Raw genomic sequence first — 23,564 nt, 5'->3', positions numbered from 1 at the left:
CAGTTTTTGGATTCAAATCTTGGAAGGATGAAACTAAACTGTAACTAAGTTGAAACATTTAAAAGTTGAGGTAAACTGAATTGAACTGAAATTGAATTAAAACTATACAGAGACTGAGTTTAAACTGAGCTGAAACAGAACTAAGAATGAAAAGAAACTGGACTAAAATTAGGTTGCCATCGAACCAAAACTGAAGTCCTCTCTCTACCACGAGCTCAGATCCGTTACATTTATTTCACATGTAAGCTACCTACGATTTGGCCAGCTTTGGGAGATGATCGCACAATTTATTAAAAACAAACAATTTTTCAACGTAAAAACTTACTCTATCATACCATTGTTAAGAGCTAAGTGTCTATTTTAACATACATCTTTTAACAATGCAATTTATTGAAAAATATCCTAGAAATATCAAAATTTCTACGAAGTACTAAAAACATATTTTGGTCCACCAAATTTTTTATTTTGGCCCATCTCTATACTTAGAGCCTCCACAACTGCAACTGCTGCCATGGAAGCAATGCTCTGCCTACTGCCTCTACATCTTCATGTGAAAAAGGAAGCAGAGCTTGGCGCTCTAAGGTTGCAAAGGGGAAAACTATACTCGAAGGGGACCAAATCGGCCACCTTCGCATACTTAGGGAGTTCAAACTAACTTCGCTATTAACTACAAGTCTCCGACTGGATGGACGTTAGGACCAACATGGATATTCCGTATAGAGTGATGGAAATAAACCGCTCTATGTGGAACAATGGAGTGCCTAATCTTCCACCTGGCATCGTCAGTTTTTATACGGATAACTCGAAAATGGGATCCCTAACGGGATCCGGTATATACGGACCCGGTATCAGGGAAACATTTTCCCTGGGCAAATGGCCCACCGTTTTTCAAGCAGAGGTATATGCCATATATATCAGCGCAAAAATATGTCTGCAACGCAACTACAGACATGCGAAAATCGGTATATTCTCGGACAGTCAAGCAGCACTACTAGCATGGGAATGCATTGAAACTCTACAGGAACTCTCCCGGCAGATTCATTAAGCAGACAGTATGAGCCGTAGAGAAAGCAAAAAATAAGCGGACTGGAAATATGATACAGATTTGGAAAAATATACCGCATTCCGACGAGACTCCCGGCAGAACTCAGTTTTTATGTTTTGGGTGCCCGGACATTGCGGAGTCGAGTTTTTTGATATGAACAAGCTGACTACCTAGCAAGACAGGGTTCAGCTCAGCGGTTTATTGGCTCCGAGCCGTTTCTGGGTACGTCCAATTCCGCTATGAAAAGCGAACTACTAAATTGGGAAAGGCTAGAAATAGCATCCCAATGGCAACAGGTATAGGGTTCTAGACTAGCTCAAAACCCGAACCCCGGAACCGTCAGAAAGTTATAATCGTAATGAACTACGGATAATCACGGGACACTGTCACGCTTTTTATCATTTAAAGAAAATCGGTGTAGTGTTGAACGACACCAGCCGATTCTGCGAATCTGAACCAGAGAGCTCAGAGCATTTGCTCTTGCTTCCACTAGGTACAACTTCTTAGTAAGTTACTTTTTAACTCCATACCAAGTATGGAGCTCTGATCCCAAGCAGGTCAATAGTTTCATCAACTATGTTGTACCTAATTGGGGTACAGGTTTACAACAAAACAGTTCTACTCGATCAATGAGTACGAGCAATCCGTAACCTGTGCACAGCAATCGGGGCCAGCCACAAAAGACAATCAGTAAGACATTTCAGTACCCAGTGCCTTTCAGGCATACATTGGTAAATACTTAGAGCCGTGTATGGAAACATTTAAGATTATTTATGTTTTAGATCATCATCAATTTTAGAGCAGAAATAGTGGGTTTAAGGAGGACATCCTTCTGCTGTTATTTTTTTGTAAATTTTAGGCATCTAAAAATGAAAAGATAAGCTTTATAGCAGTTTGACTTGAAGATGACTGAGGATTAGGGTGTCCCAAAAAAAATCGATGTTGAAAAAGTCAAGGTGCTCAGCCCTAAATTGAAAGATAATGTTATTTATAGCATTTTTGTAATACATTTCGACTTTCTAAAAAATCATTTTCAGGTTGCCCAAACGTGATTTATGAAAAAATGACTTTTTCAAGCTACAAACCCACTCTTTTGCACTTTTTTCAAATCTGTTCGATTCCTACATTTTTCCATACATTTTTTGAAGTAGAATACTTCTCTCAGGAAGTTCGGCTACATAGGGATGTGAAATGAAAATTTAAAACCGAAAAAAGTGAAAAATATGTCCAATTTCAAATGCTAATAAATCGGTTAGTATTCGATGGATTTCCTTCGTTCTTGCAGCAATAGATTGAAAAATCTTCTAAGATTCTTGCCAAAAGAAGACAATTGTAATTTTATTATTCACACTATTGTACTATTGAAAATAGTGGAGCCTTGTCAAAACGGAAAATTCGACCTCTGATTGGTCGTTAGATGATTGCTTCCCAAGCACGGTCGACAGAATCATATACCTTGCAATTGAAAACATGCTATTTGGCCTATATAAGAGCCTGTTTCAGTAGAAGCCGCTCATAATAGTTCTAGACAGCGACAACAGCAGTCATCTTTCCTTAGCAGCAGCACTAACCCTATGGTTTGTCACCACGTCTCAGAAGCAGCGCGGTTCTTCTCAGCGTGTGTCGCCAGACTGCCATTATTCCCCCCGTGTTTGGGCAGCATGAAGATTGCCATCAGGAAATCCAATTTCCAAAGGCAAATAAACAAGTAATTGAAGGTTAATAATTTTCTGGCATCAACGAAAGCAGACATTCTGTGCGGGATGCAATCAAATTCTGTTGTAGTTGTCTAATTTTTACTTTATTTAGTAAACCCCCCACTGTAGGGACAGCGCGAAGGCTGCGATCAGCATGACCGACTTTGAATAATAAACTGCCCTGTTAGAACGCATTCACAAAGACAGTTAGGTCTCTGCCATGGTGAATGCGAACGCGAGCGATTGGGCGAGAAACTTGACGTAGGTAAATAAACGGCTCTCTTCACGGCTGTTTGGCATTCTGGATTTTGGCAATCAAAACTTCTGCTGACTGTCTGATTTTCAGTGTGAAAACAGCCTTGAACTTTGTTATCAGAGTGCCTGACTACGATTTGGTAATATTGTTTGAGTTAAATGTTCACACAATTTTACTATATTCCTCTTTCTCCCATTCAATAAAACAGGTAATACGATGCCTTCGTCATACGCAAGTTCACCACAACTCCCGCTATCGGTGTAACACAGAGATACAATCAGCGTCATTTTCGATTTTAAATTCAACAACAAACTGTCTTTTTCAGGACAACCAAACAAATGAATTGAAGATTTAATATTTTCTCGTTCTGACCTTTAACCAAAAGTTAATTATCTTAATTTGAATTCACATGTACATATACTCTAACTGTTGAAACTTGTTTGCGCCGCAAAGAGTTTCAGTGGGGTCGTATTTATATGTGCAAACTTAAATTGAGTAGTACTTCAACTTCATTTGCACAGAATTTTCAATACTGCCAATGAGCGGTCAACATTTGTTTGCTTGGAAAAATGACTGACACGCAAGCAGCCGGGTTATCTTTCTTGTAAAAGTATTCTACTTCACCCTTGCGGTCGTGGTTTTGCACACAACCCTATTGTGATATTTATTTTTGTGGAGTTGTTTTTAAAAATTTTGCATGGTTTGGTTCAGCATCGGTGCTTGCCTGCCGGACAGCAAGGAGATGGCGCTACGACGATTCTACACCCAACACAAACGGGGAACATTTTGTTACTTTGGTTCGACTTTTTATTGCTTATTGTGTATTAGACCGCGCTCACCCGTCAACTTAAAATGTCTAATTAGAAACACCACTGTTTCGTTCCCCAGTGTTTACTTGAAATGAAAATATGCAATACCGTGAGCCCAGAGTTGCAAATGTTTTACGGGATGGGCACGAGTTTTGTATCTTCAAACAGGTCCAAATGAGTTTCTTTGAAGCACACTCATTGCGTGTTTTAGATAGCTTGCATAAGGGCAAATGTTTGTATTTTTCTCTGACGCAGTTTACAAATCGTGATGTGATTCCAAGTCGCAATTGAAGTCTTTGAAATCATCAACGTTTGCATACTGTATGACGAAAAAAATGCTGCTAGGCAACTCTTGTCATATTGTTTCTTTATTCCGTATGCGTGCAACAAACTAATACACGCACACCGGATGAATTGGAGATAGAAGGAATGGCTTGAGTTGCGATGACGGTTTGTCTTGCCGTGAGTTAATGTACAGGTCTAAGTAGTGCTGTACATTAACCTACGGCATGGGGAGTCGTCCTCGCAGCGCTTGTACAACATATGCGACGGTGTTGTTTCTTGACTGGAGTTGGAAAGGGAGCATTTTTCGACAGAGAAAATTTTGCATGTGGTTGAAACGTCCATTATTAGATAGTTGTACTCCCGTAACACGTGCTAAATATGTGACAGTATGTGTTGTTACTTGACTGGAGATTAACTTTATTGCTTTTTAAGTAACAGATTTGTTACCTAAAGAGTCATTTCACGTTATTGCTAATTAATCAAAACTTTGCGTGTACGACCTTGAGAAGCGCATGCTCTGAAGCAGAATATATCTGAATACGTGGACCAAGGACCGACTCCCTGAAGAGATAAACTCAGATCATCGTCGATATAGCACGTACGTAGCGTTTCCTGTCAGCGAAAAACTCGATGTCACCGAAGCGACAGACTGGCGCTGGGTACCTACCTACAAATTTTATTTTCATTTTATGTCACCCCCCCCCCCCCCCCCCCCTTCAAAAATCTTGAATATTGGAAGGGAAAGAAAAAAAAGCACAAACCGTTTTGTTCATTTTATTGGTTTTCCAACAGCATAAATGCTTAATTTAGCAACAAACAAGTCCAGTGACAGCGAGAGTGTCGTCAAAAGGCAAGCGAAATAAATAATAATAATAATATGTTATTTTTTAACATTTAGTTGAGTGCAAGTTACAAACGTCATAACTTGCATACAAACTTTGATCAAAGAAATTTCTTTTTTTTTCGTCTCGGTTTTATTAATTTTTTGCCACCCCCTTTGCTGATTTTGATAACCTTGGACATAAAAAGAAATCGAAATTTGTATCAGCTTTATTTCCCTAAAAAATTTCTATCCTTTGGAAAGGAGATTTTACAAATACATTCAATACAATCAATCAATAGTAGTGGCTATCAAGTCTAATGCTCCCAGATGAGTATCATCAAAAGATAGACAATTTTATGGGGAAAAATTTTGCCGAAGACTGCATAGCTCTAAAATAACATGATTTTGAGTTATTTGTGATTTACTGTGGAATAAAAAGTTGCATTTTGTTGTTTTCCAATACTAAAATGTTCATTTGCTATATCGGATAGTATTATAATTTCAACTAAATCTCCTGCTACTCGAAGGGCCCGTTCTGCAGGGTCATTGATAACTGTCAAGCTATAACATTTCGACTTGGCATCAAGAAAATCATTTCTTTCTCTCCAGGCCTTGGGATCTTCCTAAATAAAAAAAACTTAACAGCAGTTAATCGAAAAAACTTTAGTGACTTCTCTATGAGTCTGCTAAGTTTTTTACAGACGAAAATTTTTTCACACAACATTTAACATTTTTATCGGAAAATACCAGGCTAACATTAACCTCCGGAAGATACCACAAGTGCAGCCTGCAGACCCGGCAACTCTCCAACGCAACGTGCTGAAGTCACCGGAGATTGCGGGTTCGAGTCCCATCTGGATGAGATTTTTTTTCTAATTTTAGGTATCACTTTTTGTCTTTGTTTATTTTTCGTAGCCTCGTAAAACTACACACATTTCCTCCCCCTTAGTAAACTTGATATTATTTATTCAATTTTTTTTTACTCGGCCTTCATTATTGTAGGAAAATATTAAAATTCAACTTTTCATTTCACAGTATATCACGAATAACTTCCAAACTTTAAGTGGTATTCAGTTGGTAATAGCATTAGACTTGATACCCACTATTATTGATTGAATGTCAAAATGTACTTAAAAAATCTTCTTTCCAAAGGATATAAACTTTTTCAAGAAAATAAATTGACGATAATCAATCCGGAAGCATTTTTTCCGTTATAATTTGAGCCCTAAGGAACCTGCAAAATATATAAAAAGGTTGAAGTTTCATAAAAAATTAAATAACTGGAAATGTTTTCCGAATTTAACCTAAGTAAACCCGATTTTTGAAAAAAAAGTCATCGGGGCCAGTTGTAAACAGCATTTTCTAGAGCTACCGCCGAACAAAAGTTTGTTCGTAACACCATTTCCTTTCATCTGGAGGGTGAGCCCCCGGGATTTCAGACTTAACGCAATTTTGGGACACCCTAATGGACATACATGTCAGGAAGCGGTAATCCCGTCCACTGGTCTCGGAACTGCAGGCAATGACGCAGCGACAGCGGTTGAATAAGATGGTCAAGTCGATTTTCCCGGCGAATCGCGACGTGGCAGGGGTGATGGACGACGAGACCTATCTCACCCTGGATGGCAACGACTGGTAGGGCACTCCGTATTTCGCGAAGTGAGTTCCGAGGTGAAGGTGCTGCTGTGGCTGACAATCAGCGAGAAAGGAATGTCAAAGCCGCTTTTCTTTCGCTCCGGACTGGCCGTGAACGGGGAAATTCATAGTACGAAGTGCCTGCCAGAAGTTTTCAGGCGCTATTGAACGGTGAGGAGCCGGATGAGCAGAGCAGGAACAGGATGACGATTATGAGTGACGAACAAGCTGTGGAGCCACCGACACAGGAGGAGGTAAAAAAGGCGATTAGTGAGCTGAAAAACGGCAAGGCCGCTGGGAAGGACGGTATCCCGGCCGAACTCCTGAAAGCGGGAAGCGAGCGGCTGTACTATGCGATCCACCAGATAATACTAAGAATCTGGGCGGACGAACAAATGCCGAACGACTGGTTGGAAGGCCTCATATACCCTATCTATAAAAAGGGCCATCGATTGGATTGTGGCAACTAGCGAGGGATAACGTTGCTCAACTCCGCATATGAAGTGCTCTCCCGTATCCTGTTCTTCAGATTGAGACCGCTAACGGAATCCTTTGTTGGCTAACACCAGGCTGGTTTTCGACAAGGGCTTTCCACGACGGATCAAATTTTCATCCTGCGACAGATCCTCGATAAGTTCCGGAAGTACAACTTATCGACTCACCATCTGTTTGTGGACTTCAGGGCGGCATACGACTCAGTGAAAAGAAACGAGCTGTGGCAGATCATGCTGGAACACGGTTTACCTACGAAACTAATAAAGCTGAGTCGTATGACACTGGAGGGAACAAAATCGTGCGTGTGGATAGCTGGCGAGACATCAGCCGCGTTCGTAACGTTGGATGGACTGAAGGAGTGGAGGAGTGGAGGAGGCTTTCGTACCTTTTAAGAGAGAAGCAGCGAGATTGGGACTTGTCATTAACTCTGCCAAAACGAAGTACATGGTAGTTGGCATAGAGCGTGGGAGTCCCCGTGGTGTTGGTGCTGAGGTGGAGATAGATGGGGAACGATTTGAAAACTAGCGCTGTATAGGACGCTGATACTCCCGGTGGCCCTTTACGGACATGAAGCATGGACGCTGAAGGAAGCTGATCGACGAGTGCTCGTAGTTTTTAAGCGTAAAGTGCGATCGATACTTGGCGGTAAATTGGAAGGTGGAGTGTGGCGCAGACGCATGAATCACGAGTTGTACCAGGTATACAAACATGCTGATATAGTGAAGGTAATACAGCGGGGCAAGCTTCAGTGGGCTGGAAACGTAGCCAGGATGCCTGACGAGAGAGCCGCCAAAACTATCTTCAGTAGAGAACCAGGAATAGGCCGTCGACTCTGTGGTAGGCCTCGCACGCGGTGGATGTGCGTGGTGGAAGAAGATGCACGATCTGCTGGTGTACGGGGAGACTGGAGAACGGCTGCCAAAGACAGAAGAAGCTGGACATCTCTAATTCGTTCGGCCCTAGACCGGTGAACGGTCCGTAAGCCATAAAAGTAAAGTAAGTAAGCCTGCCAGAAGTTGCATCGTTCATAAATAAATACCATAAGGGTGAAAACACGCTGTTCTGGCTAGATTTGGCGTCGGCCAGCTACTCGAAGCGATCGTTGGAGGAGATGGAGCGGCTGAATATCGATGTAGTACCGAAGTCGGCGAATCCACCCAACGTCTCCCAGCTGCGTACCATCGAGAATTTCTGGGCAAACTTAAGGCGCAAGATCTATTTCAACCATTTTGTCGAGAATACGGAGGAAAATTAATAAAAAAACGAAGAAATAGCTTTTAAACATGCCTACCAGAAACATATAGTATCTAGTATGGTAACAATACAAACAATTTGAGTGAGAGGAAGAGATGAGGAGAGATAGAGAGATAGAGGGAGAGAAATGAGGAGAGACGGAGAGAGAGAGAGAGAAATAATGAGAGAAAGATGAGAAGAAAGAGATGTGAAGAGAGAGGGATGAGGACCGAGAAAGAGAAAGATGGGAGAGATGAGGAGAGAGAAAGTGGGAGATGAGGAGAGAGAGACGAGGAAGACAAAGAGAAAGGGAAAGAGATGAGGAGAGAGAGTGAGAAAGATGAGGAGACAGAGAGAGAGAGAGAGAGAGAGAGAGAGAGAGAGAGAGAGAGAGAGAGAGAGAGATGAGGAGATAGAGAGGAAGAGAGAAAGGGTGTGAAAGAGAGAGAGTGAAAGAGCGAGGAAGAGAGAGAGGAGAGAGAGCAGAAAGAGACTATATAGTGTATATAGTGGACCCCTTTCTCATTTTGAACCACCCACCAGATTAACTCAATTTATCCCGAATCAGAAAACTTTCTACGAGAAATATCTTACCCAGTCAATCTGCATCACAAACATTTATAAATTTCTCTTAATGTTAAGAAAAATTGAGTTAAACTGGTGGGTGGTCCACTACAGGTTATATTGGAAAGGGGACTAGAGGTTAATTTCCCGCATAATCAATAACCATAAACGGATGATAACCCATATGGTTTAACGATAACCCATACAGTCGAGACTATATCCCGAACTAGTTGTAAGGCACGTTTTATGGTTATTGATTATGCGGGTTGCCCTACAAAAGATTTTCGTGATTCCGATTCAGATTAATTGGATAAGATGGTTCCTGATGGTAGTTTACCTTGAGTGCCTTGAGTTTTCGCACACACTATTGGCTTTCTTAAATACTATCGATGGATTTACGATATCAATTTATGAGCTCAATTTCAAAGCACGACAATAAAAAAAGACACTAGGTATAGTTATTCGTTAGGTCATTTGGCTTTTAACTATGACTCTATTGGCTTTATTCATATGCAATCGTATTAACGATGAATGATAATTGTTGTTTTGGTTGAAGACGTTGTTATCAGGGATGGACGAACGGCTCACGAAAATAAAACACGGTTTGAGCGCCCCAAAACAGATCGCACGGCTGAAGCCGGAGATTATTTTGCATATGATATATATTATCTGATTTCGAGCTATTTCAGTGGTTCCCAACCTTTCCGGCACCGGGGCTTCTTTTGCTTATCACAACGAGCTTCACGGCCCCTTAAAAGAATATCGCCTGCAAGTCATGTTTGTTTTATGTTTTGATCCTATTGATCCCCAAGAAAAATGTACATAACGCATCAATCAACATTAATTGATTTATACGCGAAGGTGATCATTGAACCAGTAATGATTGGACGTAAGCTGAGACATCACACGAATGAAATCACGACTTACGTCCAATTTTTGGAACCAGGGTCTTGAAGAAACTTTAGGAATAATATAATGAGAGTTTTGCCAGGTAATGAGCGACTCTCGACGTTTAAATAAAAATAAAAAAAAATCAAATCATTAAATCCAATAGTTCTTTCATATATGTCTCCATGTACCGTACCGATCTTAGCTAATGAATCTGCCGTCTCATTACCCTCAATTAAAAAGTGAGAAGAAATCCATACTAATGTAACCTGTGATGCAATTTCGGATAAAGCACTCAAATGGCCGCGTATTTTATTTAAGAAATACAAAGAGATCTATAATTTTTGCCAATAGTTTTTAATAATAGTTGTCAATGATCCCTTATTGGTACAACTTTTATGGTGAACTATCATCATGCAAGAATAGAAAATGATCCTTAAATCAACATGAAGTAGATTTTCAACTGTGAAATTCCTGGTGTCCAGTCACAATTTCAACTACCGTGGGTGAAATTGGTACCCCGGGTTGATACAGTAAACACAAACCACCGCGGTGCGGTTGTTTGTCCGGTGCCGTACGGAATCGTCGTTTACGCATAGCACTCCGGCTGTGTTTTGTTATGTTTTTCTTTCCTTTCTCTCTCTGACTCTCGGTCGGATCCCATCCGAAAGATCAAGTGGACAAGATAAATTTCGGATTTATCAGCAACATAATGAACAGCCTAAACGCATCCGCATCTCGCTGCCGGGGCGATGCTGTTTTTCGCCAGTTTTTTTTTTCGCTTTTGCGGTTCTGCATATGTTCCCCGCGGCCGACTGGCCTCCCAAACCCGGCTGTGAGGTTGGCTTGGCAAGCATAAGCAGAGAAAAAAGTGAACTGGTTTCGGTGCAACATTGGTCGCAGCATGCCCCAAAATGCATGGCCCCGGATGAACGTGCGACCGACGACGGGCAGAAGAATGCACCGAAAATTGAGAACGCAATGTTGAATAGTTTTATCGTATTTACGATCTTAAATGCATCTTACTTATCGTTTACCGGATTTTAATGAGTATTTTTTCATGTCGGAACAGCAGCAGTTGAAACGGTGAAAGGAGGAGAGGGGAGGATAAACAAATTCCGGATCCGCCGGTATGCCACCGAAATCCGACCAAAAATCTAGTAGAGCACCAGGCAGCGCCCGGGTCACTCAGCTAAAAGATATCTCTATAAAATATTTGCATTGCAGTACCGCACACTCGGGATTGAATTTGGTTTTTGGTCTGGGCGATGCACAAAAGTGAGGTTTTTGGGGGCGACGGATGCTGAATGTTATCGCGCGGGATGAATGGGTCCGATCCGGACACTTGATTTAAGGATGCGCTGGCAGTTTTTTCTGTATTTATTTTGGTGTTTTTTCTTCGCTTTCGTCGGGTGGTTGATTTTTTGTTAGCCCAAAGTCTGTGCGTGTGTGTTTGTTTGCACTCGCATGCGATGCAATTTATGCTCGGCATGCAATATTTCGTGACCGCGACCGGCCTGTGCGGGCATTGTTTGGCTGCTAATAACTTTTGACTTTTCAATGTGGGCCCCATTGAGTGAGACATACCTATGCGATGTTTGTGTATGCGCTGCTCAGGGTAAGCTGGGAGGGGTGATACTTGAGGTTTTGAGGTTTTCTGAGCTTGAAATTACGTTTTTTCAAGAGGAAAAATGCGTTCAAATATGCATTAGTTGTATCGTTGTACTTAAAATAAATGCTTTATGATTTTAGATTAAGATTAATTGAAAAGTTGTGATAGGCGCATGTTGAATGCATTTGTTTACATTTCGCTCTATAGGATTGCAGCTGTTTTCACAAGCTTATAAGTTTTTTATTATTTTAGTTCCATCACCAAAGGTGTTCATTGGGAGAAAAAAGTAATTACCGATCTAGCAAATGTAAATTTCGATTTAGTTTTATTTAGTAATGAAAATAGTAGGAGGGTGGTATCCAACACACGACCGCATAGTTGACGTAGGACCACTATAATTTTATAATTTTATTTTGAAGCTATGTATGATTTGAGCTCGTTTTACTTTTGTAGTTTGCTTGATTTAAGCTCCAATTCAAGCTCAACATCTTCTGAAACCAATTAAAGCTCAACATCTTCCAAAAGGAAGGTATTTTGGTTCGGGTGGTAATATCAAATATCTAGGTCGTCAGCCCAAATTCATCAAGCGACACCTCAAAAGACTTGGAACTAAAACTAGTTTATTGGTGGCCATTTCTACTGTTAAGGTCGTCTTTGACCATTTAAAAAGTCAAAAAAGTCATGAAAAAAGAACCGTTCATTATTGGCATGGTTCGATTTTGGCAACCGAAAAAATTCTGGCATGTTGCCAAAATCGAACGGGCTCTGTATTTTGATTATTTCTCTGCAGCACTCTATCTTAGAAGAAAAAATATTCTCTTTAACATTCACAATGGTCCAGAAACCAAATTTAGGAGGAAATTTGGGTCTTGAGCTCTATAGCAATGTTTTAGAGAAAAACTTTTTTTTTACAAAGTTACTCAAAATTATTGGAGCTATAAAATTGTATAACAAGGTTTTCTATCTACAAAAATAAAAAAGTTAGATACTTGATTTTCCCCCAAATTTGGTTTCTGGACCATTGATGAATACCTTTCATTCTAATACACCGATTTTTTTTAAAGGCAACCTTCTGTAAAAATATTTAATTGAGTACGATTTAGTAGAGATCAAACTTCCTTCTATATCTAGTTTTCTTGTTGAAGTTGGCTCACTCACCGATCACAAAGTGGCAAAGATGTCACATAATTTTTTTTCCTGTAGTTACAAGCTCGTGGAAAAAATTGACATAGAATTTTATGAACATGTTAACATTCAATTCAGGTCAATTTAAACATTTTATCATTTTATTTTTGTAGAAAGAAAACCTTGTTATACAATTTTATAGCTCCAATAATTTTGAGTAATGTAATACAGAAACAATCAGAAAAAATTTCATCAGTTTCAAGATACCAAAGAACAACGAAGATACCATATTTAAAAGTTATATGTCTGTTATCTTCGAAAATAAACAGGGCTAGAGTGATGCACAACATTGGCCTCAGCAATTAATGTTTGCATAGCGTTGTTAAATTACAAGTAAGGTTATGGAATGTAATATTTTCTTGCAGATGCTAATGCAAAAAAAAAAAATTCAATTGAAAAATACAAATACTAATGTCGGAACTCTAATATCAAGATGAAATGAATTTGGTTTTCCTTTATACCGCCACCGCGGCATGCAACTAGTAATGTCATATTGGACTAAATTCATTTAGCTAGTAAAATATAATCGTTAGTACAGCTAGTTTAACTACCTATTCAAAAATCTGTACGGAGCATTTTGGTTTTCTATTGTCTTTTAAATACCGTATATTCAGTTATTTAAATAAATCTGAAAAAAGCAGAGTGTAGAGTTAAAAAAAAACGCATTTTGTTGTCCCCGGCGGCGCAGCGTATTTCGCGGCACCCGAAAAATCATATTGAATTCTGATATTTTCTGCTATACGAAACAAGAAGAAGAAAAAGAAGGCAATTCAAACAAAAATTTGATTGTGTTCCACGCCCCACTGTGCGTCAACAGCGGCAATGTAATTTTCACTTGGCTTGACTGCACAGTAATGAATATCGAGTTTTTCTGCACTGATAGACGACGAGTAACCAGCGCTCTATTCATACATTGCTCGGTGCAATACTGTTTCCTGTGCCATCTCCTTCAAGATATCAGTTCTAATAACATTCTAAAAGCAGAACGTAATACTGTCTGATAGTGGAGGTGGTTACGAACTTTCCGAAAAAGCTTTGCCTCCAAGACATCAAAATAGTCTAGGGTCATGGAAGCTAACATTAGTTGACCTATTGGGGCGGGGAGATTCTGTTAATTTTTTTTGCCACTGCTATACAGGATATCACAGCAGGCAGTTGGTGTCTATTTATGAAGTCTGTGCCAGGCGTGCTCGCATATCATTGGTACATTGATGGTGAAAATTCGACCTTGAAACTTTTATTCAATTTTCACTGTTTAACAATGAAGTGATAGTGAAAATTAAAGAACCACAAAATTGTCCATCATTTTATCAATCCAACGACATATTGATTATTGTGATCCATCATGTGGTTACATCAGTATAACCGTTTGAAATCTTTCATTCGGACGTTACACCTTGGTTTTAGTTTCCGCTGAATGTATCTCGATATAGTGCGGTTAGACGTAGGATCATTCTTTCATCTAGGATTGGGCGATCTCCAGGAAAAGATCGATCTCGAGGATCGATTCAGCTGACCTCTCTCAGGATCGATTCACATAAAAAATCGGAGCTGCAGGATCGATTTCTGCTGGATCGATCTTTTCCAATACATTTTTGCGGCGCTGTGAAATTCATACCAACCGATTGTAACTGAAATTTGTGATGTTATAAGATCGTCGATGGTTGTAACGCACAAAAAAATGGAATGAATGGCGTTTGTTTTGTAAACCCTGTAGGAATCAAGCTAACTATTGTTTTGTTCGTTTACAGATTTAAAATTTAAAAAAAAAACAAAAGATTTAATAAAAAACCAACAGCTGGCCCAAAAGTTTGCAGACAATGATCCCATAAATGCCAATCGTGCCATCCGTTTGGCATTTAACCGGTATCGGTTTTTAGTGGTTGCACCAGTTCTGGAAAACAGCCTCTCGGATGGTACAGATGTTACCATATTGCTGAGGTATTCTCGAGCTATTGGATAGAGTGTTGGATACTCGCTTCTAATTGATTCCCAGATTGCCAAAGGGTTGGAATCAAGACTTACGACTTTTTGGTGTAAAAAATTTCGTAGTTCCCCTGAGATACCTCCAGGGGTATCAGGCTCATGGATCAAAGATGATTCGTGCACCTTGAAGTTCAATAATTACGGTCTTATTAACTGACGTCGCCAATATCGAAAAATTTTTTTTATTGCTTACCATTTGGTGGTGAAAATTCCATAAATTGTTCGACCCGGCTTTCGGTGCAAACGATGAAATTTCATTAGGATTAGTCGTTGAGTCTTTGTTTGCAATTTGAATCATATCGGATACGTTTTTAAGCACCTTTGCATGAGCTAACGGACAGAGATAGAGGGTTTTAAAACGGGGATCTAACAGCGTCGCAATAGAAAATGTATCTACGAATTCTATATCCTTGAATTTTCGCTCATATTGTGCCTGAAACATCGTTTTCGATTGTCTGACTGGCTCGGTAGTAGGACTCATTGAGTCGATACTCTGGAATAATATTTTTCGATAGCTATAACTTAAATTAAATTCTGAAGCGCACTCTTCATCCTACCCTTTTCATGTTCTTTAACATCGGGATCACCTTCCCAGAAAGGGAAACAGTTTCACCTTCCAGCTCAGTTATCGTATGAGCCGCGCAAAACGTCACAATTTTGTTTATCGTTCGTGGAATGTTACACAAGGTCAATAAGACATATACAGGTGGGAAAGAAAGAGACTTTTGTCTGTGTTAGTACCAGCAAAACACACGTACTTTTGGGTTTTAACGTACATCTCTGTCAATGAGCGAATGCCATTAGAAATGGTAGTTCCCATTTTTCAATGTGTCATGAAGGCATTTTCATCCGAAAAACTGCTGCACGCTAAAAAAAAATTTTCAAGAGATCGACAAGATCGGATCGAAAAAATAACGATCTTTTCGATCTTTTCAAAGCTAAAAAATCGATCCAAAAATCGAAAATCGGGGTGTAAAAGATCGATTTTTTGAAGATCGATCCAAGATCGAACAATCCTATTTTCATCATTCTGTGCCGAACACGCATCAGTATCGGATGTGTTTGGTGATCGCTCCGATAGAATATAAAACAAAAGACGCGCGAGCAAGTGTTGGCAATGTTTGCCCGGTCGAGTGAAGGTTCAAGGTCGCCCGCCTTTGTGCAACTGTTTCGCATCGTGGCTGTTTGCTGGTGCGTAAGCCGATTTGGCTGCTAAGTGATTTGTGCTACAGCAGTGGACGAGAATCTCAACACAAAGGAAGATAAAGAAGAAGCCAACAGTTGACAGCGAGTTGTGTCGCTGTGCTGAGTGATCACACACCCGGCTCGCTGCTGGTGGCTATTTGGAGCTGCTGTATTGGTGCTGCTGGCTGTAACGGCTGCAGCTTCGACCGTTCGGACAACCAACCCTGCTGAAAGGAGAAGTAAAGAGCTACGTGTTCTGTCGGCGCTAGTGCGCTAGATTTAGCGCGATGGATGTAGATCCCTCGCCTCCCGTGCCACCATCCCCGAACCCCTCCGACCCTGTCCCTCCTGCCAACCCTTCCCCTGTTAATTCTCCAGTCCCCCCTCGCCCCAGGCTTTACCCGGACGGATCTCAGGGCAGCTTTACTGTTTTCTTTCGGCAAAAAGCAGGACCGAAATCGAAACCGTTAAACATCCTGCAGATTTCGAAAGACCTGACGGAGGGGTACAAGGCCGTGACCGAAATCTCTTTAAGGTCAGACCCAACAAGCTCCGTGTCGTGGTCAGCGACCACGAACAGGCCAACGCTATTGCTCGCTCCGAGCTTTTCACACGCGAGTATCGCGTTTATATACCCGCACGAGACGTGGAGATCGACGGTGTCATAACCGATTCGAGTCTGTCGGTCGAGTGTATCTTGGCAAGCGGTTTTGGCTGCTTCAAAAATGCTTTGTGTCACGACGTGAAAGTAAAGATCATACATTCCAAGCATTTGCGGTCTGTGTCTCTTGTCAACGGCACAAAAGTGTACACTCCGTCAGACTCGTTTCGTGTTACGTTTGCCGGATCTGCTCTCCCTAGCCACGTCTCGATCGATCGGGTTCGTCTGCCTGTGCGATTGTATGTACCCCGTGTTATGAATTGCACCAATTGCAAGCAGCTAGGCCACACAGCCGCCTACTGCTGCAATAAGGCACGATATAGCAAGTGTGGAGAAACTCATGCGGACGATTCTTGCAGTGTAAATGCTGAAAAATGTATTCACTGCGGGGAAAATCAGCATGAGCTCTCCACATGCCCGGTGTACATGCAGCGCAGAGATAAAATCAAGCGGTCACTTAAGGAGCGTTCAAAGCGATCTTACGCCGAGATGCTGAAGAAGACCGTGACCACTTCTACCATAACATCGAACCCCTTTGATCTGTTGTCCACTGATGAAACCGATTCTGACGAAACCTCTGCCAATCCTGGGGCGTCTAGAAAGAGGAAAAATATTTCCTCTCCTAAACTTCCCCGAAAAGGTCCTAAGATTTCCCAAAGTGAAATGAAAGTTACAAACAAACAAAACAGTGCTGCGGAAAAACCGAAGCTAACTCCACCTGGGCTTGCAAATTTAAAGTCCCAGAAGGAGTTCCCAGCACTGCCAGGAACATCTAAAACCCCAGTTGTTCCTTTTGCACTCCCAGTTGATGAAACAAACTCTGGATTAGTGAAATTTTCTGACATTGTGGACTGGATTTTTGAAACTTTCAATGTACCCGATCCAATAAAATTTTTTTCTACAGCATTCCTCCCAACAGTTAGAACATTTTTGAAGCAGTTGACTGCCCAATGGCCCCTCCTTGCAGTGATTGTATCCTTCGATGCCTAATTCATCTGCGTATACGAAGGATTCTATCTCTGTCTTACAGTGGAATTGTAGAAGTATTTTACCAAAAATGGATTCATTTAAAGTTTTAATAAATAGAAACAAATGCGATGCATTTTCCCTTTGTGAAACTTGGCTTACTTCAAATATTGATCTCAACTTCCATGATTTTAATATTATTCGCCTTGATCGAGACACCCCATATGGAGGAGTACTTTTAGGGATTAAAAAGTGCTATTCTTTCTATCGTATTAACCTCCCCTCGATTCCAGGCATCGAAGTTGTCGCATGTCAAATGACAATACAAGGTAAAGAGCTTTGTATTGCCTCAATATATATTCCTCCCAGAGCACAGGTTGGGCAACGGTTGCTCTTTGATTTAATAGAACTTCTTCCCTCGCCACGTTTGATTTTGGGAGACTTCAACTCTCATGGTGTGGCTTGGGGTTCCCCCTACAATGATAACCGCTCCTCTTTAATCTATAACCTTTGCGATGACTCCGACATGACTATTTTAAACAACGGCGAAATGACACGTATCCCGAAACCTCCAGCGCGCGCAAGCGCTTTGGATCTATCCTTATGTTCGACGTCGCTACGGTTGGATTGCACATGGAAGGTAATCCTCGATCCTCACGGTAGCGACCATCTGCCTATTCTTATTTCAATTACTAACGGTTCAACTCGCATGCGACCAATTGACATTCCGTATGACCTCACACGGAATGTCGATTGGAAGTTATACGAGGAAATGATTTCGAAAGCGGTCGAGTCGATTCAACATCATCCACCACTTGAAGAATACAACCTCCTCGCGGGCTTAATCCTCGACGCCGCGTTGCAAGCCCAAACGAAGAAATATCCCGGCGTTACGATTAAAAAGCGGCCTCCAACTCCGTGGTGGGACAAAGAGTGCTCCGATGTCTACACGCAATGATCCGACGCGTTTTTGGCCTTCCAGAAGGGAGGTATACCCGACGACTATATACGGTATTCGGAGCTTAATACCAAGCTTAAAAGCCTGGCTAAAGCAAAGAAACGCGGATATTGGCGTCGGTTCGTGAACGAGACGTCGAGGGAGACATCGATGAGCACTCTTTGGAACACAGCCCGAAGAATGCGGAATCGCGTAACGGTCAACGAAAGCGAGGAGTCTTCAAGTCGGTGGATATTTGATTTTGCCAGGAAAGTATGTCCGGACTCTGTTCCTGAGCAAAACATTGTTCGCGATGCGTCTCCGGGCCACGACGCGATAGAATCACTTTTTACGATGGCAGAATTTTCAGTTGCCCTCCTGTCCTGTAACAATAACGCACCTGGGTTAGATAGAATCAAATTCAACTTGTTGAAGAATCTACCCGGCAATGCCAAGAGGCGCTTGTTGAACTTGTTCAATAGGTTCCTGGAGCAAAACATTGTACCGCAGGATTGGAGGCAAGTGAAGGTGATCGCCATCCAAAAACCAGGTAAACCAGCTTCTGATCACAACTCTTATAGGCCGATTGCAATGCTATCCTGTATCCGGAAATTGATGGAAAAATGATACTCCGTCGTTTAGACCATTGGGTCGAATCAAATGGTCTACTATCAGATACTCAATTTGGCTTCCGCCGTGCCAAAGGGACGAATGATTGTCTTGCGTTGCTTTCAACAGATATTCAGCTGGCGTATGCTCGCAAAGAACAAATGGCGTCTGCGTTCTTGGACATTAAGGGGGCTTTTGATTCCGTTTCTATTGACATTCTTTCGGGTAAACTTCACCGACAAGGATTTTCTCCAATTTTGAACAATTTTTTGCACAATTTGTTGTCCGAAAAGCATACGCATGGCGATTTGGCAACTTTTCGAATTAGCTACATGGGTCTTCCCCAGGGCTCATGTTTAAGCCCCCTTCTTTACAATTTTTATGTAAATGACATTGACGAATGTCTGACAAATTCATGCACGATAAGACAACTTGCAGACGACAGTGTAATCTCTGTTACAGGAGCCAAAGCTGCCGATTTGCAAGGACCATTGCAAGATACCTTGGGCAATTTGTCTGCTTGGGCTTTACAGCTAGGTATCGAATTCTCTCCGGAGAAGACTGAGATAGTAGTTTTTTCTAAGAAGCATGAACCTGCTCAGTTTCAAACACAATTAATGGGTAAAACGATTTCTCAGGTTTTGGTACACAAATATCTTGGTGTCTGGTTCGACTCTAAAGGCACCTGGGGTTGTCACGTTAGGTATCTGATGAAAAAATGTCAACAAAGAGTGAATTTTCTTCGTACAATAACCGGACAATGGTGGGGAGCCCACCCAGGAGACCTTATAAGGCTTTACCAAACAACGATATTGTCTGTCATTGACTACGGGTGTTTCTGCTTCCGCTCCGCATCAAACACACATTTGATCAAACTGGAGCGAATACAATATCATTGTTTGCGTATCGCCTTGGGTTGCATGCAGTCGACCCATGCGATGAGTTTTGAGGTCTTAGCTGGAGCTTACCATTGAAAAACCGCTTCTGGAGTCTGTCTTCTCGTATTCTTATCAAATGTGAGGTCTTGAACCGTCCTGTGATTGAAAGTTTTGAAAGGTTAATCGAACTTAATTCTCAAACCCGTTTTATGACATTGTATTTCAATCACATGTCCCATAATATTAACCCTTCTTCGAATATTCCAAATCGTGTCGACTTATCAAATACTTCTGATTCTACTGTGTTTTTCGATACATCCATGATAGAAGAAACTCGTGGAATCCCGGATCATTTACGCGTGCAGCAGATCCCCAAATTTTTTTCCAATAAATATCGAAACATCAACTGCGACAATATGTACTACACTGACGGATCATTTCTTGATGGGTCCACTGGCTTCGGTATCTTCAATAACAATTTAACCGTCTCCCATAAGCTCGATAATCCTGCTTCTGTTTACGTCGCAGAATTGGCTGCAATTCAGTACACCCTAGGGATTATCGAAAAAATGCCCACGGACCATTATTTTATCTTTACGGACAGTCTCAGTTCCATTGAGGCTCTCCGATCGATGAAAGATGTTAAGCACTCTCCGTATTTCCTGGGGAAAATACGGGAACATCTGAGTGCTTTATCCGAAAAATCGTATCAGATTACCTTAGCGTGGGTCCCTTCTCACTGCTCGATACCGGGCAATGAGAAAGCGGACTCTTTGGCTAAGGTGGGTGCAACAAACGGTGGAATTTATGAAAGACCAATTGCCTTTAATAAATTTTTCTCATTTGTACGTCAGAATACGATCATCAGTTGGCAAAATGCTTGGACCAGAGACTATAGATTTGACGCGCATCTCCGTCGTGTTGGGCTCGGGGAAAGTGGTATCTGTGCCTGTGGTGAAGGTTATCACGACATAGAGCACGTTGTTTGGTCATGCCCTGTACACCGTGACGCCAGGTCTAGATTAATAGCTTCCCTGCAGGCCGAAGGTAGGCAGCCGGCTGTTCCTGTTCGTGATGTCTTGGCGAGCCGTGACCTATCCTACATGTCCCTTATATTCGTTTTCCTGAAATCCATCCACGCCCCAGTTTAGTCCTATCCCCTTCCGCCTACATCCAACCAAACGACAAGAACACGTTAAGACCCCGGATCCGGAAACAGCAATCAGACCCGCACGATACTCTCAAGGCCCGATGGAAACAACCCAATATGCCAGTCCGTAATATCTTGGCCCAGCAGCGGAACAAATTTAATATGCTGCTTACCTATGGCAATGAGAACCATCAAACAGCAAACCTGTGCTTTTAATGCAAAATATTCTAGCTTTAAGTTAGATTTAGTTTCAGCTCGTAGTCGGCAGCGAGGATACAAAATTTGCTTTTAGTTATTAAGATACTTTAGAAAGTAAGCTACCAGATATAATTGGCGCCGTTAAACATTGAATTGTATTTGTGCCGTGTCAAATAAATTATAGATAAACAAAAAAAAGGATCATTCTTTAGAATACACAATGAAGAGTATATGACGTCACAATAATATCACTAGCTTGGTAATCTAATCCAAAGCAGCTTAGTGAGTTTGAAACCAAATCTCCTATTTTAAATATCATCAACTAAATAAACCCCTTTCCTAGATGCTCGGTTACCTTACCTGTTTAACTTCTTACGTAAATAAATCCAGCGTAAAACTATACCTGAAAACTATTGCTTATCTTACGCCCCCCAGCCAAGTTCCAGTTATCGCTCGTTAACGCTTCTTCCAGCAGCCAAGTCCTGCAGGGGAAGATGTGTACCAAGCGATAAGAAATCGACAGCACCGTAATAAAATCAAATAAAACGGATCGGAAACTTGGAACCCTCCAGCTTCTCACACTCTATACATACTCTTCTAGGACAACACACCGGTTGTCGTATCTGTCGCCACCGCTTTGCGAGGGGGTTTTTCCCAGAAAGCTTCCATCTGATTAGACATGTGCGTTTTGTGCCCATGCATGAACTTATCGCTCGACACTCGGAAAACCGTAGCAGCAGCAGCATCCCCGAGTAGTACCAACATCCTTTCCATCCAGGGGCATGTTTGTCGGAATAAATTAAAATCTATTCCGGTGAATCTTATTAAAGATTCAATCTCTACACGGTCGTCGCCTTTTTTAGTTTTTCATTAAAACCAACAAAGTGTAAAATATTGTTTCGGCATTATTATTACTTCACGGGGACGATTATTTCCTTCTCCGTGTGGTTTGCGAATGGAAATTTTTCACAACCCACCCCCAACTCCGGATAAACCTACTCCTTCGGTTGTCGTGTGCGTATGAGTAATAAAAACATCTTTTGTATGAAACAACAAGCAACACGATTCCGGTTCCTTCGGTCTAACCCTTTAACTAGTAGGCATTCAAATTATTTATATTCTTATGCGTGAAGACGCACGACGGTCTTGCGACCGGCGTTGAAGACAGTTTATTCTAGGAAGGGGAAAACTCCTACAGCCACATCTGATGGAAAGCGAAAGAACCCCTCCTCTCCACCTTTTCTTGGCGCGCTGGTTCGAAAGGATTATTTCTCGAGTTTTTGGCACCGGAAAATGCCTTTTTCGAGGTCGGCCTCGAAACAATAATAACAACAACAACATCAACCACCTTCGAGTGAGGAATGAAAACTTCGTCAGCCCCTGGGAGGGAATGGGTAAAAGGAATCGATGCCGGCGATGACGACGCTGGCGACGTGTGTATTTTGGTTTTGGAAACACAATGCTTCCGGCAGGCGAATAATAAAAGCGCTGCTGAGGTTGGCAGTGTTTTCGGTTTCCGAAACCTGCGAAAGGAACAACATTATCTAGAAAGGCAGGCAGTTCAACCTGTTGCCGGAAGAACTGAGCGCGGACGATGAATGGGGTGGCATTTTACGTCTGTCTGTCGGTCTGTCCCCGATTCTGTTTTCATTCGGAATTAGCCAAGACCAGGAGCAGCAACAGGCCACATCGGTAAGTAACGGGAGTACGGCTTTGGTAGTTGCAACCCTTGAGGTGAGTTTTCTTCCGGGAGGCATACGAGGCGTGTGGGGGTGGGTTAAGAAAATTGAAATTTTCCTACGAGGAATTTAAAGGTTACAAGTAGAAGGGAGCCTCGCGAGACTTCCAGCTGCGGAACGAAAAGCGATTATTTGGAAATAAATAAACACGGTTAAATGTACCCATTTTCGTGTTACCCAACTTGTTCCTGGAATGGCGAAAAACACAGGGCGGGACTGAGTTGGATCCTTATAAGAAGAAGCTGGCACATTCAGTTAATAACTTGATGTCGACTTTTAATCTTAATTTTTCTGTCATGCACACGAACGGGGTTTTGCTCGGGTTTTTGACAGCGAGGAAATATTTTCATTTACACCCGCCGAACCGGGCGAATAGGCGATGGCGGAATGGGAAGCGGGGCATGTCTTCGGGCGAGGACACGGTAAGCTTCATCGGAGCGTGGAAATTATGAGACGTTTGGCCTCCGGAAGAAATGTTGTTCTTTTTCGGCTCAAACTTCTGAAGCTGCTGACGGTCACGGTTCCACGGTCCGCTTTCTGGCAAATAATGCTCGATCATGCAGATTTGTTTGTAGATGTGGTTTTGTTTATCTAAGATCGAAGATTTCTCGAGAACAAAACGATGGTGTAAATTCAAACCTAAATAATCATGTAATGTTTCATTTTATGTAACCCCCTCCCTTCAAAAATGTTGAAAATTGGAAGGGGGAGAAAAAAAAGTTCAAGCG

This window comes from Wyeomyia smithii, chromosome 3, assembly GCF_029784165.1.
Source record: "Wyeomyia smithii strain HCP4-BCI-WySm-NY-G18 chromosome 3, ASM2978416v1, whole genome shotgun sequence".
NCBI classification, from domain to species: domain Eukaryota; kingdom Metazoa; phylum Arthropoda; class Insecta; order Diptera; family Culicidae; genus Wyeomyia; species Wyeomyia smithii.
The sequence above is the reverse complement of the archived record's forward strand: the minus strand, read 5'-3'. Positions refer to the sequence as shown.